The following is a 14,916-nucleotide window of genomic DNA, read 5'->3' on the forward strand; positions in this document are numbered from 1 at the left end:
GATACACCCGTGACTTTTCCAGTCTCACCCAAATAATTAAGAATTCGTCAGTCTCTTAAGTCACTTCAAGTCATACTATACTCCCATTTCAGTCATTAAAATGACCATTCCTACATTTACTGGAAACTTATTTTGTGCCAAGCCCTGGGAAGGCTGTTAGAAGTACTAAGCTGAATAAGGAAGGATCCCTTCACTAAAAAGCTCCCATTCTCGTCAATAAACAACTAGTGGACAATGGCAATTAGTATGAAATCATTTACCAGATCAGCTAGATTACATTTTGGCCGAGGACTTCATCTTTTTGTGTTTTACTGAGCTCATCTGTACAATGAAGATACTAATGGTGCTACTTCACAGGCTTTGTGAATATTTGTAAAGGTCCTAGAATATAGTAAGTGCTCAATAAACAGTAAGAAAAAACTAATCCTGTATAATTGTTAAAATTCTACATTTCAAGCTTATTCAAAAGTAGAAAGAATAGTACAAAGACCACTTTCTATCCATCACTTGGATTTAAAAGGATTTAATAACCAGTATGACTATACTGGTACGTTCAGGCTGATTATTGGTCCTACGTACAGATTGAAGGGTGGGAATGGGAGCAAACGAGGAGAAAGGCAGTGGGGCAGAGGCTGTCCTCATCAAATATTCTGTGTGTGCCCCCCTTCATTTCCAGCATCCCTTACAGTTAGGTGGGGGCCATATGACTTAAGCCAGCCAGTGAACATCAGTGGAAGTGATGGGTCACTTATGGGTCAAAGCAGTTCAGAGACTATGTGCATCCCCCGCCGCTGTGTTCCCTTGCCAAGGGATGAACGAGGGCCACCTCGCCTGCACAGACTTTGTATAAATGCAAATAAAACCATAGCTGTGTTAAGCCATTGAGATTTAGGTGTTGATCTGTAACCAGAGTTATCCTAGCTAGCTGCACCGCAGCCAGGGAAGGTCTTCTTGGCTGGCAGTGCTGTAAGCTGGCATCCGTGCTCTCTGGGACTGGCAGGTGTTTAAGACATTTCTTCTCATGGCATTTTCATGAGCTCTTCAGAAATGCTCCCACACACCACCAGAAACAGCTAATTTGCCATTCCCTTGAAGCAACAAATGCATATCCTCAGATGGTCACTAACGTTTCCCTCTTCAGTGTTTGGACACCTGACGTTACACTTCCTGCTGTGGCTTCCTGCCCCTTGCAGGTAGCCCTCTCATGTGGCATGAAACAAAAAGCCTGGCCAGCTTTCACTATTAGCAAAGCCCATATCTGGTACACATAATGATGCACAGAACACACTCTCTCATCCCTGGACTCTGACAAACTCTGCTTCCCTCTTCCACCAGCCCAGCAAGCACCTCTGCACACACCACTTGTTTTTCTGTTTCACAAGCAGGAGGTGGAAATAGTCCATAGCATTTCCACAGAAGCCCCCTAACTAGGCTGGCATGAAGAGGAAGCACCCTACCCCTCCCGCCGGCCAGGTGGGTGGGCAGCTGTTCAGATGTAGACTGCCAGTTCTCAGATGCCTACTTAGGTGGCGGAGTCTCCATGTTAGAAGGTGAGAGAGACTTTTGGCCTATTATTTTCAGGCCTATTATCAACCTACTTTTTTAAGCCTCAGGTAAAATAGACATTAAAAGAGTCCCATTTTTACATCCTATTAAATGAGAACAGTCAAGAATATACCTCCTTGGGTTGGTACTGAGTCAAGGTAGGTGAGAGGGACCAGGCCTTGCAGGGAAGAAGGCAAGGCGGCAGCCATCCACTCATTCAACAACATGCTGGGAACGGAAGGGTGAAACAAGCAGACAAGGGACCCCAGCTTTCACGTGCCTTGTAAGGAAACATGAGAGACAAACAATAAATAAACAAATGACCCAGAGAGATTTGCAGAGAGATGAATGAGATAAAGAAAACAAAAACAGGGCAACACACTGTAGAGTGACATGGGGAAGGACTAACAGAGAGTGGCAGGTCAGATAAGCTGTCACAGAACGTATTGGTCAGGATTCTCCAAGGAAATAGCCGAGAAACAGACCAAATAGAGGATTCACACACAGAGGTACATTTATTTCAAGGAATTGACTTATGTGGGCGTAGGGACTGGCCAGTCCAGAATCCGTGCGGCAGACCAGCAGGCTGGATCAGTCAGGCAGGAGCAGCTGCTGCAGTCTTGAGGCAGAATTTTTTCTCCCACAGGGAAACCTCAATGTTACTCCTAAGAGTTTTCAACTGATTGGATGAGGCCCACCCACATTATTAAAGAAAATTTCTTTTAATTAAAATCAACTGTTGTAAATATTCACTATAGCTACAAAATGCCTTCTTCACAGCAACACCCCTATTACTAATTGGTTGATGAACTGGACACTATAGCCTAGCCAAGTTACACATAAACTAACCATCACACTGAGGAAGTACAAATTAAACTGAGATCTGACTGACCAGACAGAGGCAGACATGGGAAGAACTGGGGAAGGACATTTCAGGCAGGAGGAGGAGCTAGTGTTAAGGCCCCAAGGCTGACATGATATTTATACATTGTTGTGGACTGAATTTTTGTGTCCCCTCCAAATTCATATGTTGAAATCTAACCCATAATGTAATGGTATTTGGAGGTGGGAAGACTTTCAGGTATGATTAGATTATGAGGGTGGAGCCCTTTTGAATGGAACGGAGTTTCCAGTCCAGCATGTTAAGGGGCTTGGAAGTCGTCACTCTATTCTAACAACAAGAAAAAGCTGAACAAACCGAAAGGTCAACAACTCTTCTTAGATCCATCAGAGAAGTGAGGTCACAGGGCAAACTTCTGCTCTCCAGGTTGGAGTGATAGACAAGTGAATATATACAGACAATCACAACTTACCAGAGGAGAAAGCCAGGAGCAGAAACTTCTGTAAGAACCAGTGCTGAGTTAGAAAATCTTCATTGCAATGGATCAGTTGAGGAGATTCGGCGTGGACAAGTCTGAGAGTTAAAAACACCAAGGGTACCAGTCATGAAAGGCTCCCACCCATTTTGTGAGTTTTATTGCCAGGAGTTCTACCAGAGTGAATATTGCGGGGGAAATTCCCTTGTGCTTTTGGCAAAGGGATTGGGAAAAGAATCATTTTGAAGTACTCAAGAAGATTCTGTTCTTAACAAAACCTGTCTCCAAGAGAAAGTATTTAATTAGGGCCTAACCTGCTAAGGTTTTATCAGAGCCTAACTAACTTGGGAGAAGGGAGATATCCAACTCAGGAACACTTTAGCCATCCTGCCCCTCCGTGGGGTCACGGGGGAGAGCTAAGAAGCACCAAGGAAGTTCACAGTCCAGGGGTACAGGCTCACTAAAAGACTGAGACCTAATTATAGGGCAAGAAAACACTTCCCTAACCCCAACAGCTTAGACCTATTTACTGACATTCCTTTTGCTCAGTACATCATGTGCAGTTATCAAAAAAAAAAAAAAAAAAACTGCAAAGCATACTAAAATGCAAAAACACTGAAGAAATGGAGCCAGCATCAGAAACAGACTGAGATGACATCAATATTAGAATTATCAGACAGGGATTCTAAAACATTTATGATTAATATACTAAAGGCAGTAATAGGTAAAGCAGACAATATGCAAGAACTGACTGGCAATGTAATCAGAGGGATGGAAATTCTAAGAAAGACTCAAAAAGAAATGTTAGCGATCAAAAACACCATGCCAGAAATGAAGAATGTCTTTGATTGGCTCATTAGTAGACTGGCTGAGAAAATCTCTGCTCTTGTGGATATGTCAATACAAACTTCTAAAATGAGAAAGAAAAGAGAAAAAAGACTGAAAACACAGAATAGAATGGAATATCCAAGAACTGTGGGACAACTATGAAAGATGTAACATGTATATAACGGGAATACCAGAAGAAGAGACAGAAAGGAATAGAAGAAACATTTGCAGCAATAATGACTGAATTTCTCCAAATTAATGTCAGGCATCAAACACAGATCCAGGAAGCTCACAGAACACCAAATGAGATAAATGCCGCCCAAAATACTAAAGAATTATACCTGATGTCTCCTCAGAAACCATGCAAACAAGAAGAGAGTGGAGTGAAATATTTAAAGTATTGAAAGAAAAAAACCACCCATTTAGTATTCTCTACTCTATAAAACTATTCTTCAAAAGTGAAGGGGAAAAAAAGACTTTCTGAGAGTAGCAAAAATTGAGAGAATTTGTTGCCAGTAGACCTGTCTTGTGAGATTTGTTAAAAGAAGTTCTTCCAGGAGAAAAATGATACACATCAGAAACTCAGATCTACATAAAGAAAGGAAGAGCATCAGAGAAGGAATAAATGAAGCTAAAATAAAAAATCTTATTTTTCCTATTCTTAACTGAACAGAAAATAGCTTGTTTAAAAATATAATAGCCACAGTGTATTTAATTTTGTATGCATGTGCTTATGTATAAGTGAAATGAATGGCAGCAATGACACCAGGTTTGGGAAGGAGAAATAGCATTACCCTGTTATTGGAAGGGACTGGCCGTACCCATGAAGAGGTATAATGTTATTTGAAAGTGGACTTGGATTCGTTGTAAATGTATGCTATAAACTCTAGGGCAACCACTAAAAAAGTAATAAAAAAGAAGAATAGCTGAAACGCAGAGAAAGGAAAGAAAATGGAATCATATAAAATGCTCAGTTAAAACCACAAAAGGGAGAAAGAGTGGAAGACAAAAACAGAAACAAAGAACAAGAGCAACAAATAGAAAATAGTAACAAACATGGTAGCGATTAATCCAACTATATATGAGTCCAACTATATAGGAGTTTATGGGAGACCTCAGGGCTAGAGATATAAATGCAGGAGCCATCAGCATATAGACATTATTTAAAACAATTAAATTAGATACGATTTGCACAGAGACTGAGAGTAGATAAAGGAGAGTCAAGAGCCTAGAAGCACGCATGCGGTCAAGCTGTTACAGCTCCAGTTGAAGAACAGGGAACTGCCGCGGCAAGGGGAAGGCAAACAGTCAAGGTAAGGAAATTCCAGGTCAAGAAGGAAAACAGGACTGTTCAAGTCACCCAGACAGGGCAGTCTTCCTCAGGGGGGATACTTGTTCATGAAGTTCACTTAAAAATCAAGCTGGTGATGGCCACTTAGATGCTGTTGTCAATATTAAAAAAAAAAAAATCAATATGGGCCCTGCTTTTAAAGAACAAATACACTTTTCTCTAAATACAAGTACCAAAAATATTTACATCAGCATTCACAGGTAGACAATCCTATAGATCAGGGATTCTCCCTGACTTAAAGAGAGTGAAAATACTGTTTCCTCCCTGAATAACCTGGCTCTGAAAATGCCCGAATCCTAAAGGGCCCTATCAGTCCCAAAGAAATCCACTCCAAGATATATCATGGTCAAAATTGTGAAAACTAGAGACAAAGAAAAATCTTGAAAGTAGATAAAGAAAAATAATACCTTATCAATAGAAGAAAAACAGTTCAAACATCTCTGGATTTCTCATCAAAACCACAGAGGCCAGAAGAAAATGGCACAACATTTCTCAAGTGCTAAAAGATTAATCCATAAATCTAGAATCCTATCTTTCAAGAATAAGGGGAAATCACAACATTCCCAGATGAAGAGAAACTAAGAGAACTTGTTGCCAGCAGATCTATTTTTTTTCCACCAGATTTATTCTAAAAGAAGTTATTTACACAGGATGCAAATTATTAAAAATACAAACCTGGGATCATCAGGATGGAAGAATGAATACAGTAAGAAAAAATAAGTAAACACAACAGACTTTCTCATTTTGAGTTGTATAAATTACATTTGATGATCAAAACAACAGCAAAAAAAATATAACAAGGCCTGATGTGGTTCTGAAAAATATAGGGGAACATATTTAAGAAATTATATTATAAATAGGAAAGTGTAAAAAATGCAAAAGGGAAGTAAGGTTTCTACACTTCACTTAAACTGATAATATGATGATAGCAGAAGACTGTAATAAGGTATGGATGTACAGTGTAATAATACTTAGATAAACCACTTAAAAAACTATTCAAAGAGATACACTCAAAAACATTATAAGTAAATCAAACTGAAATTCTAAAAAATGTTCAAGTAACCCATGGGAATGCAGAAAAAAGGAAACAGAGAAATAAAAAACAACAGAGAACAAACAAACAAAAGACATAAAATGGCAGACTTATGCCCTAATTCATCAATAATTATTTTAAAGGTAAGTGATCTAAATACACCAATTAAAAGATAGAGATTAGCAGAGTAGATTAAAAAACATGACCTAACTCTATGCGTCTAAAAGATACTACTTTAAATAAAATGATATAGGCAGGTAGAAAGTAAACGGATGGATAAAGATGTATCATGCAAACATTAATCAAAGGAAAGCCTCTATAAACATCAGGTAGACTTTAAAGCAAAGACAATTAAAAGAGACAGAGAGGAATATTTTATTACAGTACCCCCCTCAATAAAAGGGTCAATTGACCAAGAAGGCACAGACATCCTAAATATATATGCACAAAACAACAGAACTGGAAAATGTGTGAAGCAAAAACTGATAGAACTGTAAAAAAAAAAAAAGACAAATGCAAATTATAGTTGGAGAGTTTAATCCTTCTCAATAATTGATAGAACAGTTACGTAGAAAATCAGAAAGGATTCAGAAGAACTCAGTAACATCATTGGTTAACAATGGATCAATACACATTTGTAGAATGCTCCACTCAACAACAGCACAACCTCCATTCTTTTCAAGTGCCCATGGAACATATACTAGGATAGAACAAATCCTGGTCCATTAGAGCAAACCTCAACAAATTTAAAAGAATCCAAATCAAAGTGTGTTCTCTGACCACAATGGAATCAAACTAGAAACCAATAACAGAATGATAAAAAGAAAATTTCCAGATACTTATAATGCAAACAACGCACTTTTAAATAATATATGGGTCAAAGAAGAAATCTCAAGGGAAATTTTAAAAAATACATTGAATTGAAAGAAAATGAAAATAGAGCATACTAAAGTTTGTGGGACACAGCTAAAGCAGTGCTGAGAGAGAAATTTATAGTATTAAATGCATATATTAGAAAAGAGGAAAGTTTCAAATAATCTAAGCTGTCACCTTAAGAACTTAGAAAATGAAAAGTAAAATAAACTCAAAGCAAGTAGGAAAAAGAAGATAATAAAGATAAAAGCAGAAATCAATGAAATTGAAAACAGAAGGACAATAGAGAAAAATCAATGAAAAAAGACTTGGGCTTTTTTTTTTTTTCCTCAAAAATCAATAAAATTGACAAACTTCTAGCAAGACTTACCAAAAAAAAGGGAGAATATTGAATTACCAGGATCAAGAATGAAACTGAAGATACTACTACAGATTCTGCAGACATCAAAAGGATAACAAGGGAATACTACAAACGACTCTATAAACACATTTGACAACTTAGATGAAATGAACCAATTCCTAAAAAAAAAGCACAAACCAGCACAGCATATGAAAAAGAAAATAAATCTCCTAGAACCATTAAGAAATTTCAATTCATAATTTGAGAAACTCCCCAAAAATGAATCTCTAGGCCCAGAAGTTTTCACTTGAGAATTATAACAAATATTTAAAGGAGAAGTAACACCAATTCCACACAATCGCTTCCAGAAAATGCAAGAGAAGGAAACACTTCTCAATTCATTTTATGAGGATAGTATTAGCCTCATACCAAAACTAGAAAAAGACAATTAAAAAAAGAAAACAAAATCCAATGGCCATTATGAATACAGATACAAAAATCCTTAACAAAATATTACCAAATAGAATCCAGCACTACATAAAAAGAATTATACATCATGACCAAGTAGCGTTTATTCCAGAGATGCAAGAGTGGTTCAGTATCTAAAAATCAGTCATTGTAATTCATCAAATTAGGCTACACAAGAAGACTCACATGACACAATCAATGCAGAAAAAGCATTTGACAAAGTTCAAAGTTTATGATTTAAAAAACTCTCAGAAATATGAAATGGAAAATATCTCTTTCAATTCAATAAAGAACTACAAAAAAATTTAAATTACAGTTAGTGGTTAAAGACTGAATATTTTAACCTTAAGATCAAGAACAAAGCAAGGATGCCCACTCTCACCTCTCTTATTCAACATAGTGTTTGAAGTTCTAGCTAGTACAATAAGGCAAGAAAAAGAAATAAAAGGCATGCAGATTAGAAATAAATAAAACTGTCTTATATGCAGATAATATGATTGTGTACATAGACAATCACCAGGAATTTACAAAAAATCCAAAAGTGAGTACAATAAGGTCACAGGATACAAGAAACACATACAAAATTCAATTGCATTTATATATACTAACAATGAGCAATCAGATATCAAAATTAAAAATACAGTATCAATTGGAATTGGTTAAAGAAAGAAATACTCAGGTGTAGATCTTTTAAAAATAGTACAGGGCTTGTATGCTGAAACTAAAAAACACTGGTAAAAGAAATCAAAGAAAACCTAAATAAATGGAGAGACATAGACTCAGCATAGTAAAGGTATTAATTCTCCCCCAAATTAATGTGAAAGTTTAACACAATTCCTATCAAAATCACAGAAATTTTTTGGTAGTTATAGACAAGGTTATTCTAAAATGCATATAGAAAGAAAAAGAAAGTGAGTAAGTTAAAAATTATTTTAAAAAAAAGACTGAAGTGAATATACTTGTGACTAGGGTTCCCATAATAAAATAGCACACTAACCTAATTAACTTTAAGCAAGAATTTTCAAATCCAAAACACGGCCAGGGTCCTTTTCCTTCCTTTTCCTTCCTTTTCCTTTCCCTTGTAATTTTTCCCTTAGGAGCACCTAGTGTTATCCAGTGGAACACTGGAGATCCACAGCACCCAATTTCAGACATAATGTTATTATAGACAGTTGGTTCCTTTGACATAGGGTGCAACTTTTAAGTTTTTACTTTAAGCCCTCTCTCAATTCCTCTCTGGCTGCGTCTGTGCATTTTGGCCGATCCCTGGGATTCCACCTCTTTCTCTTTGAGTTTTTAGTCCTCTCTTCTGCACTGAATTCAGGGCTCCCTGAGGGCAAGAACCTTGTCTTCTTCCTCAGAGTCAATCAACCACTTGCTTCTTACCCACTTCCACCCCTCCCCTGGCACCCTTCTGGGTGTCCAGGCATAATCTGTCATTCTTCTGAAGTGAACCTCTGTTGTTTCTGCCTTCCACCAGCACTCCACCCTCCTTTGGGGAACTGATCCTCTCCCCGTGTGAATTATGTCATTCTGGTGGCTACCCCTCACACTCTGTCACCTCCCTGACATGGGACACATGGGTCAATGATAGGACCCCATTCCCCTGGCCAAAGTGATTGGTCCAGGTTCAGCATAAGACCCAAACGAAGCTAGCAGAAGCCTTTCCCTGGAATTATCCAGTGTGGAGTTGGAAGAGAAGGAGTCTTGCCTCCAAGGTCATAGCAGCTGGAAAGATATAAATCTGAAGCCATGTTATCAATTTTGAGTCTGTCTGTGGTAAGCGGGAGCTTAAAGCCACTCAGAGACAAGCAGAGTTAAGGAATATAAAAAGTTCTAATGCAAGTCGTTGAATCACTGGGACCCTGTGGATAGTGCCACCCCGGACTTCTCACTTACTTTAGCTAATACATTCTTTTTACTTAGGTGAGTTCAGGTTGGATTTCCATCACTGCAACTAAAAAACAATTTCTAACTAATACAACTCATTCAGCTTCTCATTCATTTCTGATCACCCTAATAAGCAGTAAAGATTGTAAATTTTCATGCATCATTTTAACCCATTTGGATACATTGAACACATTTTTACATTTTGATATAAACCTGATGAGCTCTCCAGGCACCTACCATGCTCTTCATAAATGGGACTGAGAACAGATGTGTTCTGATGAAAAGAAGTCAGGAAAGGTCTGAAGCCTGGAGGATGTCATGTGAGGCAGCCAGTGAGGAGAGTGAGGAATATTGAGAGTTGGGTACAAAAGGCCCCTTAAAGGAGAAGTTGACCTCTCATATGTATATGTTAGCTCTTCCAAAACGTTTTACGGGAGTGAGCCTTCATCAGTCAACCAGAGCCCCGTGTTAGCAGGGAGGGAAGGGGATGGTCTGGGAAACCCAAGAAGAAGTAGCAGAGATTAACATTCATTCGGTGCCTAATATGTGGCAGACACTGTGCTGGCTGCTTTTGGTGTACTATCTCTCACAACCACACAGCAGGCTCAAAAATGGCAAGTAACGATTAGCCCAAGGTGGTGGGTTTGGGATTCAAACTCAGGTCTGTTTGCCTCCAAAGCCTCCAAACCCAGCGCTCTCTACACTCTGGTGTGGGCCTGTATCCAGATCCCAGGATCTGCGGCTCGGGAGAGGGTGGAGCTTGCCATCAGGAGAGCAGAACCAGGTCAGCTTCAGAATGATTTCCCTGACTTGACCCGCACACAGGGCTGCATCTCTCTTCTCTGGAAGAGAAGAAAGCTCCGGTAGTCTCCTGGTGGGTTGTAGGAGCCTAGGGCATTTGAGGACCTGATCGGAGTTGGAAGGAAGGAGGTGGAGGCGGATATTTCTATGGAACTAGGTTGCCAAAAATTGGGGAAGTGTTCAAGAAAGGCACTACTGTACAAGGAGATGGGTGTGATCATAATCTTTTCTCTTAGTCCCCAGCAAAACCAATGACCCAAGGCTGTTAGCAGCAGGGTGGGCAAGTAGAAGGGAGTAGCATTTTCATGAAGACTCTACAAATAAGGACTCTGGTTCCATATTATATAATCTAAAAATGCCCCCACCACCTACCCCCACCCCCACGCACAGGAGAAGGAAAGGGGAAAAAGCCTCCCAGAAATCACACAGTCAAGGCAAATGCAGCGAAATGGCTCATTGGTTACTGTGGCAACCGACTCTTCCCTGCTCCGGCTGCTTATCCCACGATCCCTCTGTCACCCTATTTTTAGACTGAAGACAACGAATGAAAACGGCTTTAAAATATTTTTTTTCTTTTCTGTATGTTGAAGACATGCATAACCTTTTAAAAAAGACTCAGAAGCCCAAGCTCCAGTGTAGGGGCAAGTCCTCCAGTCCTGATATAAGGTGACCCTCGTTTCTCTGAGACCCGGACCACCTCCACCCAGGGGAGGGTATTGGGTTTCGTATGCGTTAAAGGGCAACAAATAAAGAGGAGAAACCTGAAGAGGTTGGATGGAGCATAAAGAGCATAGGCACACGTGCAAAGTAAGGTGGAGAACCAAAGTCATTAAAAAATAAACAAAATAACAGTTTTTGAGGAATGAGAGAAGTTTTGAATCATCTGGCTAACTCACTTCACCTCCATATTTAATTGTTCTCATCTGTAAAATAAAGGGGCTTATGGTCTTTCAGAATTTTGATAACCTCCAAGATTCTTTAAAGCTCTCAAATCTATGACCTTATTGTTTTAAATAGGGGTCTCATTAACCTTGCAAAGGAGCCAAATTACAAGAATCTACTCAAGTTTTCCTGCATAACAGTCCCAGATCTTGCTAGTGTTTGGTGTTCTGTTTTATTTTGTTTTTTCAGTTGTGATATTTGAGAAATGTTATTGTGGACTATCTCTGTCTTTTATTCTAAAGGAAAGATACTTAAAAAAAAAAAAAAACCTTTTGTGCTGATGAGATGACAAACGAAAAACTGTACATGCCTTTTCCTCCTAGAAAACACTGAATGGGTGCGACACACACTTGAGATGTTTTCAAGGGAAAAGTGGCCTTCTACAATTCAATGGCAAATAAAGTATCAGCTAAAACATAAAGCAATAGGCTTGTTCTGTGGCAGAAAATAGAGCAGGGTCAGAGGAAGGGAAAAGTTAGAGAATGCTCACGGAAGAAGGAGAAAAAAATCTAGCCTAGATAAAAGCCACATGCTTGATTTAGTTGATTCTGCACAGTGTGTGGAACGGGGCCCAGATGCCCAAATGGGTGAGGAGGCTCATTAATAAGGGGCCTCCCCACCTGTCCCAGTTCAGGGCTGAGTGGGAGACAGAGGGATAGAAGCCTTCCCCACAGGTAGTTGACGGGGAGACTGGGGTACATTTCGGGCCAGCTGAGGCCCCAGGGCAGGCGCTCTCAAAGTCCCTCACGCATGAGCAGTGCTGCAGTGCACGCCTGTTCACGGTGCAAATTCTCATCGCACCAGTTTGAAGTAATCTGGCCTTCATACTCCTCATCTGGCTAATACCTACTGCTGTTTGGTTTTGGCTTAGATGTTCCTTCCACAAGAAGAACTTTTTAATCACCCCTCACCCCACCTCAGATGGCTCAGTTCTCTTCCCATGAAACCATTGCCTTCAGTGTTTCTTCTTTTGAAATTTGTGTCATATTTGCAAGCATTTGTTTAACATCTGTCCTACACTGGATGGTAGGGACTGTGAGCTTCATTTAGGACACGCGCCTCATCTGTCTCATCCATCACTCTACCCCTGGGAGCCACACAGGGCCTAGCACAGAGCAGGCCCTCAATAAGAATTTGTTGAATGATCGAACACCATAAAGCATAGCAGTGCCATGTTGAATAGTGTCCCCCTCAAAATTCATGACTACTCAGAACCTCAGAATGCAACCTTACGGGATCAGAGTGGGCCCTCTCTGCAACGATCGGTGTCTTTACAAGAAGGTCACATGAACACAGAGACAGAGATTAAGTGATGCATCTACAAGCTAAGGAGCACCAAGGACTGCTGACAACCAGCAGCTGGGAGAGGGACATGGAAAAGACTCCCCCTGAGTCTCCAGAAGGAACCAACCCAGCTGCCATCTTGATTTTGGACTTCCAGCCTCCAGAAGTGTGAGCGCATGCACTCCTGTTGTTTTCAGTCACCCAGTTTGTGGTGGTTCATTACAGCAGCCCCAGGAAGCGAATGCAGCAGCCTGCCGCTTCCAGATCACCTTCCCGCTCACTCAGTGCTCCTTTTGTTGAGTCTCAGACTCTCCCTATACTCCACTCACACTGCCCACATTCTCTTATTTCCTACCTTGGTTCAGCAGTTAGAAGCCCAAACTGGCTTTAACAATAAAAGATTTATTACTCAAGATCTGCACAGCAATGAGTGAGATGAACTTTAGTGATGACAGTGAGGACTCAAGTTCTTTCCCACCTCTCTGTTTTGCCTTCCAAAATGGAAGCTTCCCCTCAAGCTGGCTCCCTCCCATTGTCACAAGACGCCTGCTTACAACTCTGGGCTACAATTTTTTTTTTTTAATCTCGTATATTCATTATTTATATCTGTGCAACAAATTACATTAAACCTAGTACTTTAAAACAACAATAATCACTTCTTATCTCCCGCCGTTAGTGTAGGGATGGAATTCTGAGGTGGTTTGGCTGTGGGATTCTGGTTAGACATTTCCCAGGCAGTTGCAGGCAGATGTGAGCTGAAACTGCAGACACCGAAGGCCTGCCTAGAGCTAGAGGATCCACTTCCAAGGTGGTTTGCTCATATGGCTGATAGATGGATACTGGCAAGCTCCAGGTGGGCTTCTCCACAAAACTTTGAGGGTCTTCATGACATGGTGGCTAGCTTTTCCCAGAGCAAGAAATCAAAGAGAGCAGGGAGGAAGCTGCAATGACTGTAGCTTCAAAAATCACACACTGTCACTTCCACAGTATTCTGTGGTTCTATTGTTCACACAGCCACGATTCAATGTGGAGGAGACTACACATGGCATGGACTTCAGGAGGCCATCTGAGGAACTGGCCTATGTCCCAAAGAAGCAAGTTTGAGTTGTTTTCTAGAATTTACTCCAAAAAAACAAGGAAACTTCTTTCCCAGAAATCTCTGGAAAACTTTCTTCCTGCCTAATTGGTTCATCCTCAAACCCAGAAAGTGTAGCAATAATTTTTTATGACCTGATTGCAAGTTATAAAACCAGAAAAGGAATCATAATGTTGATAATAATAATTATAATTATTACACTAACACCTCTACTATTTTTTGAATATTGACAATTCAGAAGGCTCAATACTAAAGTTCACATGAATTATCTCATTTAATCTTTACACCATTGCATCTAAGGTTAGTAGTATTATTATCAACCCCATTTTATAGATGAGGAAATTGAGGTTAAGAGAAATTAAGTCGCTTTCCAAGACTGTTCGCTGGCATGTGGCAGAATTCCATCTTAGGTTTTCAGATGTCGAGGCCTCTCTCTAAACCACCATGTTCTAAAGCAGAGGTTCATAAAAAATTATTGCATCATAACAGTAATAAGGAATCTGCCTGGGAGACCTACAGACCTGGAGACAGAGGTCTTTGGACAAGTTGTGGCTATGAACTATTTCAAAGTGGAAAGTAGGAAAGAAAATCGAGGAAAGCTCTGTTTCTATTCAGAGTCTGAGGTGTTCTTCCCAATGGAGCAGTGGGAAACTGGTCCTTCATGCCACAAACACCACATCTGCCTCATAGATGGCTCAGTAACTTTTCCCAATGTCACAGGTAAAGACACTCATCAATCACCCATCAGCAGAACAGTTTAACATTGCATAGGATGTGGAGACACAAAGACAAGTGCTCCAAAAAAAATCAGACAAAGATACTTAAGGAAAATTAAAAATAAAAAGAGCAGCAATGAGTATTTTGGAGATAGGGTTAAGGATATTTTTTAACCTCGCCAGTTATTATGAATAAATGCTGAGGATTTCCTGGGTCGCTGCAACTTCCTTGGTTGTACTGTTAACTTGATTTGACTGCCAGCCCAAAGCAAACTGAAGGGGACTCGGGCCAATTTGGGAGAGGACATGACTGAAGATGACACAGAAACAATCAGACTTGAACTGAGATTAAAAGGAAGTCACTAATCCCTAGCAAGCTCGAGTAGGAGGTCAATGAAATATATCTACACACATACACATATATGGAACTGAA

At 39.8% G+C, this 14,916-nt stretch overlaps 1 long non-coding RNA gene across 1 annotated transcript in view; it reads right to left on the reverse strand.

Annotated features, from left to right (window-relative positions):
* The window catches only part of LOC141575880 (uncharacterized), a 200,332-nt gene that overhangs the window by 66,269 nt on the left and 119,147 nt on the right, over positions 1-14,916 (reverse strand). The window contains exon 8 of the long non-coding RNA XR_012503902.1: positions 2,859-2,959. This is a non-coding gene — a long non-coding RNA (uncharacterized LOC141575880). The remainder of the gene's footprint in view (positions 1-2,858; positions 2,960-14,916) is intronic.

Source organism: Camelus bactrianus, chromosome 34 (assembly GCF_048773025.1).
Source record: "Camelus bactrianus isolate YW-2024 breed Bactrian camel chromosome 34, ASM4877302v1, whole genome shotgun sequence".
Lineage (NCBI taxonomy): Eukaryota > Metazoa > Chordata > Mammalia > Artiodactyla > Camelidae > Camelus > Camelus bactrianus.